The sequence below is a fragment of the Choloepus didactylus genome, chromosome 14, assembly GCF_015220235.1.
Source record: "Choloepus didactylus isolate mChoDid1 chromosome 14, mChoDid1.pri, whole genome shotgun sequence".
Classification (NCBI taxonomy): domain Eukaryota; kingdom Metazoa; phylum Chordata; class Mammalia; order Pilosa; family Megalonychidae; genus Choloepus; species Choloepus didactylus.
Window position 1 is genome coordinate 27337165 of NC_051320.1, and position 17588 is coordinate 27354752.

Consider the following 17588-nt stretch of genomic DNA (forward strand, 5'->3'; position numbering starts at 1 on the left):
TTGTCCATAGGTCCCAGATTTTGGGGGGGGATAATCTTGATGTCAAATATTTTTGTCCTTTTGTCCCTGATATCATTTACACTTGTCGTATGCTAAATGCATAATTTGCGAAACAAAAGATAAGATCATCATAAATATAAGTTCCTGCTATCTTTCTATTGGAAATAATATCAAACATTTATTGAAAATTTATATTCCAGGTACTTTGCATACACAGTCTTTCATATTGTTTTACAGAGAGGCAAACTGAGAACTTAGGAAGTTTAAGTAGCTTTCCAAGACCTCACAGCTAGTAAACAGAGAAATCAGGGTTACAAGGAGGCCTCTTACATCACTCTGGGAAGTGTCACTGGGGCTGGCCTGTCTTGAAGGCAGGTTGAATAGACACCTCTGCCCTGTGATTTGTCCCCTGCTCAGGAGCCTCTTCTCTGACACTTCGGACATGAAAAGCTCCTTTTGATGTAAATCATTGCAAAATTGGGAACGGGGTGGTGATTCAAGCTCACAATTTGTTTAAATTAGTTGACTGAATTACCCAGTAGGCTTTGCGAATGAGATACAGGACCAATAGATTTTAATCTGGAGTGGTTCAGGAAGGAAATTTTTCGGCTGGATTAGGGGGATAATTTGAAGTTGCTAAGGGTCTCCGGGTCTAGTTTTCTGCCACCAGGGGTCAGTGTGTAGGTGCCATAAATCCAGGCACCAGGCAGTGCGGTGAAAACAAACTTGGATCAAAATGGAAAATGGACATGGAAACTGTATTTCAGTTGGTAAGTCTCACCAAAGAGCCCCTGGCAAGGTAAACCTTAAACTGCAACTATAAATCAGAAATTTGCCTAGATGAAGGTAAAATGTACCTACCCTTACGATTGTTAATAAGTGAGGCTTTTAAACAGCAATGTGACTAAGTTGCAGAAAGATGCTAACAAAGGTCTTCTCAAATAAATAAAAAATTCCCTAACTGATTACACTTAAGGGCGAACACATGACGATGAGAATAGAAAATTGTCAAAACAAAGAGGAAGATTGAGATGTGTATTTTAAAAATTAGGAAGATTTAAGTACAGGCACTTCATTTTTGTAAGTTAAAAAAAAAAGCACTTCTTTGTAAATGACCATTTCCATGCTTTATTTCTTCATCCTTCTAGGTAAGACAAAATATGCAGGAAGAAGCAAATGTCCAAGTGACATTAAAATATTTAAGAAAATGTATATTTTAACAAAACATCACTTACAGTTTTATTGCTTCCATGTACTTTATTTTTACTTCAGCTCATTTGCAAACTGTTTTGTTTGGTTGTACCAGCAAGTTCTCATATTCTTTTCTGTAGACATAACTATTTTGATGTTTTGTTATATGGTTTTAAAATCAAGGGGGTTTGAGAACTTTTTTGTTAAAATGATTAACCTAGGAAACTGTAAGGTATTTGTTTCTCTAATTTTCCTAAATATAAATGCATTAACTAAATATAAATACATTTATCTAGTAGTTGGGAAAACATAATTGAAATGGTAGTTTGCATCATTCATAATTTAATAAGAGCAAGTGTCTACTAAAAAGCACGGTGAAAGTTAATTGCTGTCTACTTGGAAAGCTCGAAACAGCAGATTTTGCCCCTGGCAAGATAATTTTACAAGAGCAGGAACAAATAATGAGCCAGGCTGTCTCTCAGCCATTACTGTGTCAGATGAAAGCCGTGCTCTCTCTTTATATATGCTGAATTTAAGAAAAGAGACACAAATTCAAAGTGACTATTTATGACCTAAGCAACGAAAACTATAACGCAACACATAGTATTATAAAGGGTTTCAGCTGCGCCAGTGAATTTTGAGTGATGTAATTTTAGGGTCTAAAAGTACAAATTATCTTCTGGCTAAAATACCTGCCTTGGCTTTGACTTACTTCTTGTAGGTCTTTCAGTGCCGGGACTTAACATTCTGACCTAACATTTAATGTATTAATCCTAATTTTAATCCGATACCAAGAGTCTCTGTTGTATCGAATCAATTCAGGTTAATTCAGAATTATGTTGCTCCCACCCAGAATCAATAGACCCACTGTTGGTCCTCCCCAAAGCTGACCACCCAGTTTTGTGAGAATCTGCAGTGAATTAGAAAATCTCTCATTGCTGAGGAGACTGGGCAGCTCAGATACGGCATGTCATTCTCTCTGCTCTATACAATACCCACTCTTTGTCTACTGTCTCCTAAACTAACCTGACATAAGCAAGCCTGCCAGTCAATGAGGTCTTTATTCTCCTGGAAGGAATGCCTTGCACACAGCATTATTAAGAAATTTCTGGACAATGTTTAGTGGCTGAAGAATAATCCAAGGTTCTATTAAAAAGCCATCTGGGTAATTAATAGCACATTTGTTCTCAGCCTCCTCCCAATTTGTCCATTAGTGGAATAAAAGCTCAGGACAAAGGGTAATGTGGTTCAGTTATATTTTACAAGAATTCTTCAGGAAGTTGAAAACACATGATGGTTTTCCAAAGATACATATGTTTATGGGCTCTTAGAGCTGCAAATAGAAAAATCTGTGGGCTTTAAACTGAAGTTTTCTGCTGTCACTATTTGAATTAAGAAAACGGATATGGAATATTGATAGTCCATCCCTGGAATTGATGAGTGTTGCCAGAGTGTTCCAAAAACCTGTATAGCCTGGGATGGCCCAAGCACATTTAAGTTAAAACAGTTTTTCCCCCTTAAACATTTACATATTTGAAGAAAAACCCAGAACTTTTATACCCTTTCACCTGGTAGTTGATGGCTTTTCCGAGATCTCTTTTTAATGTATTTTCATGCAAATACTAGCCTCAAGCAGCATATTTCTGCACCATTGCCAAGTAAACTGTTTTCCTTATTGATGCTTTCTCTGTCTTTCTCATTTGATTAGTCTTTTTCTTAACTGCACAAACAGTGAAACTTTGAAGTTCTAGATGTTTGTAGGTAAAAAGTTAAAAGCACCTCTAGAAAGTTCAATGATGATTTAATGAGGTTTTTTTTTTCTTGTCTTTTAGACTTATTTTAAAGCAGTGACAGCTGTATACCACAGGGACCTGGATTTTTCAGGTCCGTGTTGATGCAGAGCCTATCTGTGTGCCTGAGGGCTGGGGCCACGGCATTTGCAAATAGACTGCAGCAACTTGGGAGGCAAAGGACTCAAAAAGAGACAGAGAGAAAGAGATGGAGAGAGAGAGAGATGGAGAGGGATGGGGGCAAGTAGAATCAGAGAGAGATGGAGAGGGATGGGGGCAAGTAGAATCTCTTGCAGAGTAAGGGTCTGTGTGGTTTGGAGGTCTCAGTTCAGGAGGAGATTCTGCAGACATTTGTTTTAGTTACTTTTTATTGAGTGCTTACATTATGTGCCAGACTAAGTACTTCTGTGGATTACTGTATTTAATCCTTATAACAATGCTATAAAGTAGGTGATATTCTCATTTTTGGCTGAAGCTTTGAGAGGTACAGTTCCCAAAGCTAGATCCTACCCAGAGAGAGAGAGAGCAGATCCTACCCAGCTCTATGGCCTTCTGCAGCGCCGCCTCTGCATACCCCTCCTTGCACCCCCTTGCTCACTAGCCCCCAGGGCTGCCTTTCTCTCCGTCGCCCGTGCCCAGCCTTTACACTTGGAAGTTCCTTTACCTTGAGTGCTCTTTCCCCAACTCTGCATCACCGGCTCTTTCTCATTCCAGCGTAACAGTTTAGAGAACATGCTTTGGAGACAGGCAAACCTAAGTTGAGTCCTTCCTTCTCCCTTTCCTCTCCTCCCGTTCCCTTCCCCTCCCCTCCCATCTCCTCCCCCTCCTCCTCCTCCCTTCCCCCCTCTCCCCTCTTCCCTTCCCTTCCCTTCCGTTAGTGGTGGGAGAGAGACAATCAAATACTCACACAGCTTTATAATTACAACCATTACAAGAGTAGACCTGAGCGGTGTAGGGTACCCAGAGATCCTCTGCCAAGGGAATTTGACCTTGGTGGGGAAATCAGGGAAGGCTGTTCTGAGGAAGTGGCCTGAAGGATCCGAAGGATGATGGAATTTTCTAGGCACAGAGGGGAGGAGAAGGGAGCCTGGTGCGTGTGGCTGGGTCACAGGTCACTCCTATCATTTCCTCCCCTCATGAGCTTTCCCTGGGGTTTAACTGGCCCCTGTGTGCCAGGATGCCTTTGGCACCATGGGGTTAGGAAAGGGACCCTAGGGCTCAGCAAACCTGGGTTGCCACTAGCTAAAACAGCTTCAAGTCCGTCTGACCCAGCAAGCAAATGAAGGGAAGCACTTTATCTCTAACCTACGGTTCTGTTGTAGAAACTCAGACTCTGAGATAAGCTAAAGAAATGACATTGTTTAAATATCCATGTGTGACTTAAGTGTTTTTTATTTCACCGAGTCAGGAGGCCAGCTGCAGTGGCAGCCAGAGTGGGCAAGAGCACAGCCCCAAGAGGCTGGGCCTTCCCCGTGGCCTGTTCTTGGCCTGCCCTGCAGTCCTCCCAAGCTTGGAGAGCTGGATTTTCCTTCTTAGAACAAATATTTGTTAGCACACTTTACACAGGATTACTCTTGGAATCATCATATTTACATTGCAAATGCTCTGTAAAGAGCAAAGCAGTTATGTGTACTTGTAATTTGTCATTTGTTTGAGGGCACCATATTCATAGAGTATGAGAGTAATGAGTTTTGGAAGAGAGAGGAGTGCCATTAAAAAGCAAACAAACCCAGAACCTCCAGCAGGACCTCTCTTTGCCAGGACAGATATTTAAAAGGCCACCCCAAAATGAATCCCTAACGAATGCTCTCTCCAAATCTCTTTCTTGGCAGGTTAAGAGGACGTAGAATTATAAACTCCAACTGTCAGTACAAGCTGTCTCTGCAAGGAGTAAATGGGCACCCTTCCCTGGCATCAGAATGGGCGTGGGTTCTCCCTATAGGACCCCCCAGGGTCCAGGCCCTGCAGCCTATCACTCGTTAGCAACCTCAGGAAGGGAAGAGAACAGAACCCCTCTCAGTTGAAAAAAAAAAAACAAAAAACTTAAACACTTCCAGCAGCTAGATGTTCGTGTCAACACAAATCCACACATATGGATTGAGTAGGGTCATGTGTATAGAGAGTTTTTTCCTATGTTTTGGGACCTTACTTTTCCATTATAAAATTCTTTTTAAAAAAAGGAAAACTTTTTAATAAAGAAGAATAGGTTTGAGGGGAGAGAAACCTTTAGTTTTGGTCAACTACTATTCACATTTTAAGTATAGTTTCTCCAGTCTTTTTATCTATGCAGCTTTTAAAATTTTAAACGTAATTCCATAGTCTGTATAAGGATTATCCTCATATGGTGTTGTGCTTCTGGAAGCTCTACCGTTCTCTTAGACCTCACCCCTACTGAAGCATGAAATCTTGCCATTAATATTTCTGTATATTAAGCATTATTCTTCCTTTGCTGCTTTGCAGTTCAAATCCCTCTCTTACCTCCTCTCCCTTACCTCCCCTACCACATCCCTAAAATAAAAGGATGAATTAGTCTATCAAATGGCTCTCCTGTGAGTCAGTCTTTTCTTCAGTGGTGGAGGAGGAATGGGGTGACATCTCAGGGAATCGGCAGCAAGGAATGTGGGTCAAAGGGAACTTTGACCACTTCCAAAGGCCTGGGCTGGAGTCAGGATCATGGAACTTTGGCCAATAAACACGCATCTGGTCCCTCGAAGAAATGGGTAGGGGGTATTAGCTGCCTGCAAGACTAAGTACGTTTTCAAAGCTCACTGGGACTCAGTCCTCCAGGCTGACTGACTCTGCTCAAGATCTCTAGCAACTGCTGTTCTAGGGGTGGTCTGAGAACTGTTTTGTTACTGGCTCATGATGGAAATTGAGAACAAGCATTTAGAAGTATTTTTAGCAATAAAACATTGGTGTGACACCCAAGGGTGTGATCAGCAGACTCATCTCATGGAACACGGTATAGTTCACTTGGAGTCAAATTCAGAGTGAGTTGCAGGTGGCGTGGACTGCCTTCGAATGTGCAGGAAGACCAGGACAGATTGGAAATTAAAAATAAAAGTAGTCTTTCACCATAGTTTGAGAAACACTGCCCTAAACAAATGATTTTGAGCATTTTCCTTCGTTCAGCAACATTGGATTTGAGACAGGTGTGGAGGAGGACTGGGTGTAGGAGAATAATGAAGATAGCATGTAATAATTGAGCACTTATGAAATGCTAGGCTCCATGCAAAGTGCTTTACCCATATTGACTATTAACTTACACTACTATTATTTCCATTCTACAGATGAGGAAACTGGGGACAGGAGGCATACGTGATAGTTCTGTGGGTAGACTTCCATTCTGATGGGTCACCAGAGTGTGCCCTGCCTCAGCTTCAAGCCTTCATGGGGGTTCTGCCCTTCTCACTTGCTCTAATTTGGATCTGGTTCCCATTCCTTGCTTTGGGTTTCCTCTTCCTGGCCTACACCTCTGCCTACCCCTTTTTCTGGCTGATTCACAAGGTTATAAAGATGTGGGAAAGTCCTGGGAGGTAAGGGAGTGGTAATGTGATGAGAAAAGTCAAGACTCTGTAAGAAGCCAGGGAAAGAGCCCAGGAGATTGAGGGAAGGTTTGGTTGGAAGCAATTCTTTAGGGAAGGGTTATAGTAACAGTTGTGGGGAATAGGAATTTGGGGGAAGAAATGGATTCTTGAAGAACTAAGTGTGAGGTAATCACTTCCTCTGTTTCTCCATAGCCTTAGGGAAAATCCACAGAATTTTCCTTGCTTTTGATGTGGGTTGGTGGTATAGTTTTGCAAAAATAGTCCTGGGTGAGAGCAGGGGAGGTGGCCCAGTCTCATTTGGATTACATTTTGGCAACCCAGAACTCTTGATCCTCATTCCCTGTCTAGTGTAGCTTCCTTTCAATCCTTTTGGGTGTATACCCAGAAGTGGGATTACCAGGTTATATGGTAATTCAGTCTTTGACTTTCTGAGGCACTGCCAATCTGTCTTCTATAGTGGCTGCACCATTTTACATTCCCATTAACTATGAATGAGTGTTTCTGTTTCTCCACATCCTCTTCAACACTAGTTATTTTCCATTTTTTAAATAGCAGCTATCCTAGTGGGTATGAAATGGTATCTCATTGTGGGTTTGATTTGCATTTCCCTGATAGCTAATGATGTTGAACATCTTTTCATGGGCTTTCTGGCCATTTGTTATATCTTCTTTGGAGAGATATCTGTCAAGTCTTTTGCCCATTTTAAAATTGGGTTGTTAGTCTTTTCATTGTTGAGTTGAAGGATTTCTTTATATATTCTGGATATTAAACCCTTTTTGGATATGTGGTTTCCAAATATTTTCTCCCGTTGTGTAGGGAGTTTTACAGTTTTGGCTCTTATATTTAGGTCTTTGATCCATTTTGAGTTGATTTTGTATGTGGTGTAAGGTAGGGGTTCCCTTCATTCTTTTGCAAATGAAGAGACTATTCTTTCCCAATTGAGTGGTCTTTGACCCCTTGTCAAAAAAATCAGTTGACCATAAATGGGAGGGTTGATTTCTGATCTCTCAGTTCACTTCCATTTGTCTATATGTCTGTCCTTGTGACAGCACCATGCTGTTTTGATTACTATAGCTTTGTAATAAATTTTAATCAGGAAGAGTGAGTCCTCCAACTTCATTCTTCTTTTTTAAGATGGCTTTGGGGTCCTTACCTTTCCATATAATTTTTTTTTTTTACTTTTTATTTTGAAATAAATTCAAACTTACAGGACAGTTGCAAAAATAATACAAACCCCATACACAGAACTCCAGCCTACCCCAACCCCCCTCCACTGATACCCAGATCTACCAACTTTAATATTGTGTCACTTTAGCATTTCTTTCTTTCCCTCCCTCCCTATCTATCATCCATTATCTATTGCTCTGTCTTCTGAACATGACAGCCAGTTGCACACATCCTTGAACAAATAGTATAATTCACATATACATTTCCTATGAACAAGAATATTCGTTTATGTAATCACATTAAGTGTAGTTAAGAAATTCAAGAAATTGAACCTTGATATAAAGTTTACATTCTGTATTTCATTTTTTTCTTATGTCCCAATTGTGTCCTTTTGAGCCTTTTCTCCTCTATTCTTAGATCTCATCCAGGATCTTCTATGGCATTTAATTGTCATTATCTATTTAGACTTTTTTTCAATTGGGAAACATATATACAGCATAAATTTTCCCATTCTAACCCCTCCCAAGCATTCCATTTAGTGGGATTAATCACATTCACAATGTTGCAATGCCATCACCTTCCCGTCATCCATTACTAGAAATTTCCCTTCACCCCAAACAGAAACCCTACACACATTTCCCATTAACTCCCCATTGCCCCTTCCCCCACTTCTCATAACCCATACTCTATTTTTCATCTCTATGACCATATTCTCTGATATGTGCTTACCATGGGGCTTAAATTTAACATCTTAAGTCTATAACAATCTTGTTTTCTTTGATACCAACTTAACTTCAATAGGACACATAAACTATGTTCCTATACTCCTCCATTCCCCCACCTTTATGTAGTTCTTGTCAAAAATTACATATTTTACATTGAGTCCAAAACCACTGATTTATCATTACATTTTATGTATTTTAGGATCCTGTCGGAAGTAAATAGCGGAGTTACAAATCAAAAATACAGTAGTATTGGTATTTATATTCACCATGTGATCTTTACTGGAAATCTTTATTTCTTCATGTGGTTTCAGTCAATTGTTTAGTGTCCCTTCCTTTCAGCCTGCTCAATTCCCTTTGGCATTTCTTATAGGACTGATCTACTGGTGATGAAGTCCCTCAGCATTTGATTATCCAGAAATGTTTTCATCTCCCCCTCATTTTTACCCTCCAGGTGTTTGTGAATTTTCTAAGTCTCTGATGGTTATTGACTTCTAATTGTATTCCACTGTGGTCAGAGAATGTGCTTTGAATAATTTCAATTTTTTTTAAATTTATTGAGGCTTGTTTTATGTCTCAGCATATGGTCTATTCTGGAGAAAGATCCATGATCACTAGAGAAGAATGTGTATCCTGGTGATTTGGGATGTAATGTTCTATATAGTCTGTTAAATCCAATTAATTTATCAGATTGTTTAGGTTATCAGTTTCCTTATTGGTCTTCTGTCTGGTTGATCCATCCATAAGAGAGAGTGATGTGTTGAAGCCTCCCACTATCCCCGTGGAACCGTCCATTGCTTCCTTTAGTTTTGTAGATATATTTTTTCCCTCTCTCTCTTATTGTCCTTTAATGAACCAATATTGAATCTCTTTAGTACTGAACCTTTCTCTCTATCTCTCTCTCCTTTCTTTGTTTCTCTGTTGGTAGGGCTCCCTTTAGTATCCAAAGTATGGCAGGTCTTTTATTAGCAAAATCTCTCAGCTTTTGTTTGTCTGTGAAAAATTGAGCTCTCTTTCAAATTTGAAGGAGAGCTTTGCTGGATAAAGAATTCTTGGTTGGAAATTTTTCTCTCTCAGAATTTTAAATATGTCATGCCACTGCCTTCTCGCCTCCATGATGGCTGCTGAGTAGTCACTACTTAGTCTTATGTTGTTTCCTTTGTATGTGGTGAAATGGTTTTCTCTTGCTGCTTTCAGAACCTGCTACTTCTCTTCAGTATTTGAGAGTCTGATCAGAATATGTCTTGGAGTGGGTTTATTTGGATTTATTCTATTTGGAGTTTGCTGGGCATTTATGTTTTGTGTATTTATATTGTGTAGAAGGTTTGGGAAATTTTCCCCAAACAATTTCTTTGAATACTCTTTCTAGACCTTTACCCTTATCTTCCCCTTCTGGGACACCAATGAGTTTTATATTTGGATGTTTTATTTTATCCATCATAACCCTGAGGTCCATTTTGATTTTTTTGATTTTTTCCCCATTCTTTCTTTTGTTCTTCATTTTCCGTTCTGTGGTCCTCAAGGTTGCTGATTAATTGTTCACCTTCCTCTAGTCTTGTACTATGAGTATCCAGAATCTTTTTAATTTGGTCAACAGCTGCTTTTATTTCCATAAGATCATCTATTTTTTTATTTACTCTTGCAATTTCTCCTTTATGCTCTTCTAGGGTCTTCTTCATGTCCTTTATATCCTGTGCCATGCTCTCGTTGTTTGTCTTTAGTTCTTTGAATAATTGCTCCAAGTACTGTGTCTCCTCTCATCTTTTGATTTGGGTGTTTTGGTTTGGGTTATCCATATCATCTGGTTTTTTCATATGCTTTAAAATTTTCTGTTGTTTTTGGCCTCTTGGCATTTGCTTTACTTGATAGTGTTCTTTTAGGATATGTAGGATTATTCAAAGCCTAATCTCTAATTTTTCAGGTCTACAGCTTGGTGGCCTACACTTTCTCTAACTAACCAGCAGATAGCATCCATGAGTCACCTATTCCCCTCAAGTCAGTTCTCCCCAACTTTGTCTTTGTGGTGTGTGGGGGTCTGATTCTTGTGGGGTCCAGTTGGTGCACCAAGTTTGGGTGTGTTGTTGGTGCTGTCCGCCCTGAATGTGGGGCATGTGTCTGAGTGGTCAGGGAGGGAGGACAGCTTTAATAATCAAACCTCCCAGGTGTTCCTGGAGATTTAAGGCTGTTGCAAGAGTCTAAACCTTCATTTCAGTCTTGCCACAGATTGTCTCTGCTGCTGACCCACAAGTCCTTGGTATTGGCGTATGGTCCTTGGGATTTCTGAGTGGGTCCCTCTTCCAAGCCATGCCCTTCTAGGGCCTCTGCTGAGGGAAGGCTGTGCTACATCACAAGTGTGCACCATCCCTTAAGGGAAGTTCTGGGCCGCCCGGCGGTATAGGTGTGTTCCCAGCCTGCTGTAAGGATGGCTGAATGGGGCTTGTTAATTTCCCCCTATACACTCAGCTCCACTTTCCCAGCTCCGGGACAATTAGCTCTGGGTGCATGAAAGGCTATTGTCCATGCGCGATATCATGGCGTGTGTGTGTGTTGCTGGAAACACTTCCTGTCATACTGGGTTTTTGGCGCGGCTCGGGGCTGTGGCACCTGCGCCGGGCGGGAGTGTTCCCAGTCCACCGGGAAGATAGCTGGAAAGGGCATGGTTTTTTTCCCCTTTTGGCTCCCTCTGCCTTCCTTGCTTGGAGACAGTTAGCAGTAGGTGTGCAAAAGGCTATCTTCCACGCCAGATATTGAGGCGTTCACACAGCCCGTTCCCTGCCGTGCTTCACTGTGCGGTTCTTGCTGCTGTATCTGTGCCGCTTTTGGGTTTTTTAAAAAAGAACTAGTCTGCCTCCAAACACCAACCCATGGTTTCCCCACTCCACAACATTGCTGCCGGATATTCAGCAAGCTTACTCACTCGTTTCAGATTGCAGACACCGGGTTTCACCAAGTGCATGGTCCCTGTGGATTTAGCAGACCTTGTCCAGCTGGTCCATCTCTGGAACTGGTGTTCTGGGTCATTTTCTGGCTTTTATCTAGTATTTTTCATGGAGGTGTTTTTTTTGCTCTGTCTCTCCTAGCCGCCATCTTAGGTTCTCCTCCATATAAATTTGGTGATTGGCTTTTTCATTTCTGCAAAAACTTTGGTTGGAATTTTTATTGGGATTGCATTGAATATGTAAATTGTATTAGTTAGAGTTAACATCTTAACAATATTTAGTCTTCCAATCCATGAACATGTAACATCCTTCCATTTATTTGGGTCTTCTTTGATTTCTTTTAGCAATGTTTTGTAGTTTTCCATGAATAATTCCTTTACATTCTTGGTTAGGTTTATTCCTAGATATTTGATTCTTTTAGTTGCTATTGTAAATGGATAGTTGTTCTTGATTTCTTCTTCCGATTGTTCATTACTAGTGTATAGAAACACTACTGATTTTGTACCCCGCCACTCTGCTGAATTCATTTTTAGCTCTAGTAGCTTTTTCTGTGGATTTTTCAGGATTTTATGTATATAAGATCATGTCATCTGCAAATAGGAAAGTTTAACTTTCTCCTTTCCAATTTAGAAGCCTTTTATTTGTTTTTTTTGCCTAACTGCTCTTGCTAGAACTTCCAGTACAATGTTGAATAACAGTGGTGACAGTGGCCATCCTTGTCTTGTTCTAGTCTTAGAGGGAAAGCTTTCAGTCTTTCACCATTAAATAGGATTTTAACTGTGGGCTTTTCATACATGCCCTTTAACATGTTAAAGAAATTTCCTTCTATTCATAGTGTTCTAAGTGTTTTTATCAAGAAAGGGCACTTTTTTTTTAATCAAATGCCTTTTCTGTGTTAATTGAGAAGATCATGTGTTTTTTTTTTTTCTGCATTCTGTTAATGTGTTGTATTACATTAATTGATTTTCTTATGATAAGCCACCCTTACATACCTGGGATATATCCCACTTGATTATGGTGTAAAATTCTTTTAATGTGCTGTTGGATTCAGTTTGCTACTATTTTGAGGATTTTTGCATCTATAGTTGTAAGAGATATTGATCTGTAATCTTCTTTTCTTGTGGTATCTTCATCTGGCTTTGGTATGAGGGTAATATTGCCCTCATAGAATGAATTAGGGAATTTTCCTTCCTCTTCAATTCTTTTAAGAGTGTGAATTGGATTGGTATTAATTCCTCTTGTAATGTTTGGTAAAATTCCCCTATTAAGCCATCTGGTCCTGGGCTTCTCTTTCTTGGGAGGATTTTGAATACTAATTAATTTCTTTACTATCTATTGGTTTGTTGAAATCTTCTATTTCTTTTTGAGTACATATATGTAGTTTGTGTGTTACTAGGAATTGTCCAATTCATCTAGATTATCTAGTTTGTTCGCATTTAGTTGTTCCTAGAATCCTCTTATAATCCTTTTTATTTCAGTAGGGTCAGTAGTAATGTCCCTTTTCATTTTTTATTTGTCCTCTCTTTTTTTCTTTGTCAGTGTAGCTAACTAAAGGTTTGTCAAGCTTATTGATCTTTTCAAAGAACCAACTTTTGGGTTTGCTGATTCTCTCCATTGTTTTTATTTATCTATTTCATTTATCTCCACTCTAATCTTTGTTATTTCCTTCCTTCTGCTTGCTTTGAACTTAGTTTGCTCTTCTTTTTCTATTTCTTCTAGTTTTGAGGTTAGGTCTCTGATGAAAGCTTTTTTCTTTTTTAGTGTAATCATTTAGAGCTATAAATTTCCCTGTCTGCACTGCCTTTGCTGCATCTCATATGTTTTAGTATGTTGCATTTTTATTTTCATTTGTCTCAAGATATTTCCTAATTTCACTTTTGATTTCCTCTTTGACCCATTGGTTGTTTAAGAGTATGTTGTTTAGTTTCCACATGTTTTCAAATTTTCCATTTCTCCCTCTGTTGTTGATGTCTGTCATGGTCGGAGAAGATACATTTTATGAATTCAAGATTTTTGAATTTATAGAGACTTGTTTTGTGACCTAACATATGGTCTTTCCTGAAGAATGATCTATGTGTACTAAAGAAGAATGTGTATTCTATTTTTAGTCCTATGTAGGTCTGATTGGTTTAGAGCATCATTCATGCCTTGTAATTCCTTGTTGATCTTCTGTCTAGATATTCTATCCATTATTGAAAGTGATTTATTAAAATCTCCTACTATTAATGTAGAACTGTCTATTTCTCCTTTCAAATCTGTCAGTATTTGCTTATATATTTTGGAACCCTGCTGTTAGATGCATATATGTTTATAATTGTTACATCTTCTTGTCAAATTGACCCCTTTATCAGTATATAATAACTGCCCTTATCCCTTGTAACTGTTTTTGATTTAAAGTCTATTTTATCTGATATCAGTATAGCTACCCCTGTTCTCTTTTGGTTACTACTTGCATGGTATGTTTTTTTCCATCCTTTCACTTTCAACCTACTTGTGTCTTTGAATTTAAGATGTGTCTCTTGTAGACAGCATATAGTTGGGTCATGCTTTTATATCCATTCTGCCAATCTCTACCTTTTGATTGGAAAGTTTAACCCATTTACATTTAAATTCACTACTGATAATGCATGTTGCTATTTAGTCTTTGTAAGTCTTATACATTTTTTATCCCTGAGTTCTTCCATTATGCTTACTTTTGTATTTATTTGATGTTTATGCTATTTTGAGTCCCTTCTCATTTCTATCTGGATATATTTCTCATATATTTTCTTTGTGGCTACCATGTGGTCAAAATTTTAACACCCTAAATATTTAACAGTCATATTTGGTTTGATACCAACTTGATTCTAATAGCATATACATACAGTGTTCTTATACCCTTCAGTCCCTCACCTTTTTTTGTACTTGTTACAAGTTATATTTTTGCACATTATATGTCCAAAACCATATATTTATCATTATTTTTTATTATTTTATAATAATATTTTATATTATTTTTTTATTTTAGCACTTGTAGGAAGTAAGAAGTGGAGTTACATACCAAAAAAAAAAAAAACAAAAAAAAACAATACAATAGTACTGGCATTTATAATTACCCAAATGGTTACCTTACCAGAAGTGTTTATTTTTTATGCTGCTTTGAACCACTGTCTAGTGTCCTTTCCTTTCAGTCTGAGGCGGTCTCATTAGTATTGCCTGTAGGGACGGTCTAGTGGTGATGAACTCCCTCAGCTTTTGTTTATCTGGGAATGTCTAATCTCTCTCTCATTTTTGAAAGAAAGTCTCACTGGATATAAAATTCTTGGTTGGCGATTGTTTTCTTCAGCATTTTAAGTGTTTCAACCCACTGCCTTCTTGCCTTTATGGTTTTTAATGAGAAATTGGCACTCAATCTCATTGGGACTCCCTTGTATATAACACATTGCTTTTCTCTTTCAGCTTTCTCTCCTTGTCCTTTGCATTTGACAACTTGATCGTAATGTGATGGGGCATTTTTTTTTCTTCAAGTTTATCCTATTTGGTGTTCTCTGGGCTTCTTTGATGTGCATATTCAAGTCTTTTGCTAAGTTTGGGAAGCTTTCTGTCATTATTTCTTGAATAGTCTTTCTCCTCCTTTCTCCTTCTGGGACACCCCCCCTCCCCATAATGGATATATTTCTATACTTGATGGTGTCCTGAAGGTCCCTTAGCCTGACTCATTTCAATTGTCTTGTCTGGTTTCACTGATTCTTTCTTTTGCAAGTTCCAATCTGCTATTGAAACCCTCCTGGGAATTTTTCATTTCAGTTATGTGATTTTCAACTCCAGTAGTTCTGTTTGGTTTCTTTCAAAATTTCTTTCTTTTTATTGAGATTCTCATATTGTTCTTTCATTGTTTTCCTGATACCCTTTATTTTGTTCTCTGTATTCTCCTTCATCTCCTTGAGTATATATTGAAGATTATTTTTTGAATGTCTTTGTCTGGTATGTCTTCAACCTGGTCTTCTTTGTTGATGTTTTCTGAATTTTTATCCTATTCATTTAGATGGGCCCTCATTTCCCATTTCTTTGTTTCTCTTGTAATCTTTTCTCACACAATGTATGTTTTAATATTTTAAAATGTTAACTCTGCGATTTATTCCCTGAGATGTCTGCTCCTTGAGTTTGTATCCAGCTGGTGATATGATAGTGATTATCTTGAATGCCAGCCCTCCGATCAGGAAGGCCCGCTGAAGGAAAATGCACAGTGAAGGGTCCTCCGTGTCTTTTCAGGACCTGAGTCTTGTCCTGGGCTTGTACTTGCTGGTGGCCTTCGGAGTTCTCCTGTTTGAATGCCCCCTCTACTCCCCAGGAGACAGACCTTCTTCCTCTCCCACGTGTTCCACTGCTGGACTTAAATTAGGTACACCTTTGCCACAGGCCATTTGCCTCAGTTTTTTTTTTTTAATAATTCAATTTTATTGAGATATATTCACATACCATACAGTCATACAAAGCATACATTCAGTTGTTCACAGTACCACCACCATATAGTTGTGTGTCCATCAACAAAGTTAATTTTTGAACACTTTCATTACCACACACACACAAAAGTAATAAGAATAAAAATTAAAGTGAAAAAGAACGATTAAAGTAAAAAAGATCACTGTGTACTTTTTTTCTTTTTTTTTTCTTTTTTTTGCCCCTGTTTTTCTACTCATCCATCCATACACTGGACAAAGGGGAGTGTGATCCACATGGCTTTCCCAATAACATTGTCACGCCTCCTAAGCTACATTTTTATACAATCATCTTCAAGATTCAAGGGTTCTGGGTTGTAGTTTGATAGTTTCAGGTATTTACTGCTAGCTATTCCAATTCATTAGAACCTAAAAAGGGTTATCTATATTGTGCGTAAGAGTGCCCACCAGAGTGGCCTCTCGGCTCTTTTGGAATCTCAGCCACTGAAACTTATTTCATTTCATTTCACATCCCCCTTTTGGTCAAGACTCAGTTGTTTCTTACACTGCTTTCTTGTGTCAAGCTGTCTTTGCCTGGAAGGCAAATTCTGTGAGGGTGTGTGTGTGTGTTTGTGTGTGTGTGCGTGTGTGTGTGGTGCACGCAGGAGAGAAGTTTCTCAAGTTAGTCTTTCCCAACTGGAACAAGGCCAGGGACTCACAGAGGGTATGCTGGCCACCTCCAAACTGCCCTGGAGAGGGCATGAGGGAGGGACCAGAAAGGGTGCCTGGAGCTTCTACTGCTCTCCAAAGCGGTGCTTTCTTGAACTTCCCAGCAAATGCAGCCCTTCGATTGTCTTCTGCATCTCTGAGCAAGCATACCGTCTCTAGTCCCACCTGCCACCTTTTCCTGGGGTGTGTTGGTATTTACCATTATTTACCAGACTCTTCCTCCCTTTCTTCCCGGATGCTGTACAGTGTTCTACTGGACTCCTGAGTTTCAAAACTGTTGATTCAGACAGTTTCTGCCTTTTTATAGTTGTTCTGGTGGAGGATTGATTCCTGAAGCCTCCTACTCTGCCCTCTTCCCACAGTCCTAAATTCCCTCCTTGGGTCTTACGTGCTTCAAAATGAGGCTCAGAGTATTACCGCATGGTCTGGGCTCAGGAGGCACTAAGGAGCTGAAGCCCTGTGGGATCAGCAGTGAAGGCTGCTAAAAACAGGCCTGTTCTCCAGTGTGGAAGGCCCTACTTCAGTTCAGGAGATGTGCACAAGTTTGTTTCATCAGCCTGCAGTCCTTTGGGAGGCTTATTACATATTGCAATATCTTTTATTTGAGGAGTGCTTCACAATTTTTAAGAGGATATTATATATTTGATCTTCTCAGTCCTGGGGAAGGCAGGATTTATCATCACCTCCAATCTATAGATTCTGTTTAGGTTAATGTGCTGGTTTGAATGTATTATGTCCCCCAGAAAAAGCTATATTCTTTGATGCAGTCTTGTGGGGCAGACGTTTTAGTGCTAATTAGATTGGAATCCTTTGAGTGTTTCCATGGTGATGTGACCCACCCAACTGTAGGTGATAACTCTGAGGAGATAATTTCCATGGAGGCATGGCTCCACCCATTCAGCATGGGCCTTGATTACCGGGGCAGTATATAAACTCAGACAGAAGGAGTGAGCTTACCACAGCCAAGAGGGACACTCTGAAGAATGCCCAGGAGCTGAGAGAGGAGCTGCAGTTGAGAGACAGTTTGAAGATGGCCATTGAAAGCAGACTCTTGCTCCGGAGAAGCTAAGAGAGGACAAACGCC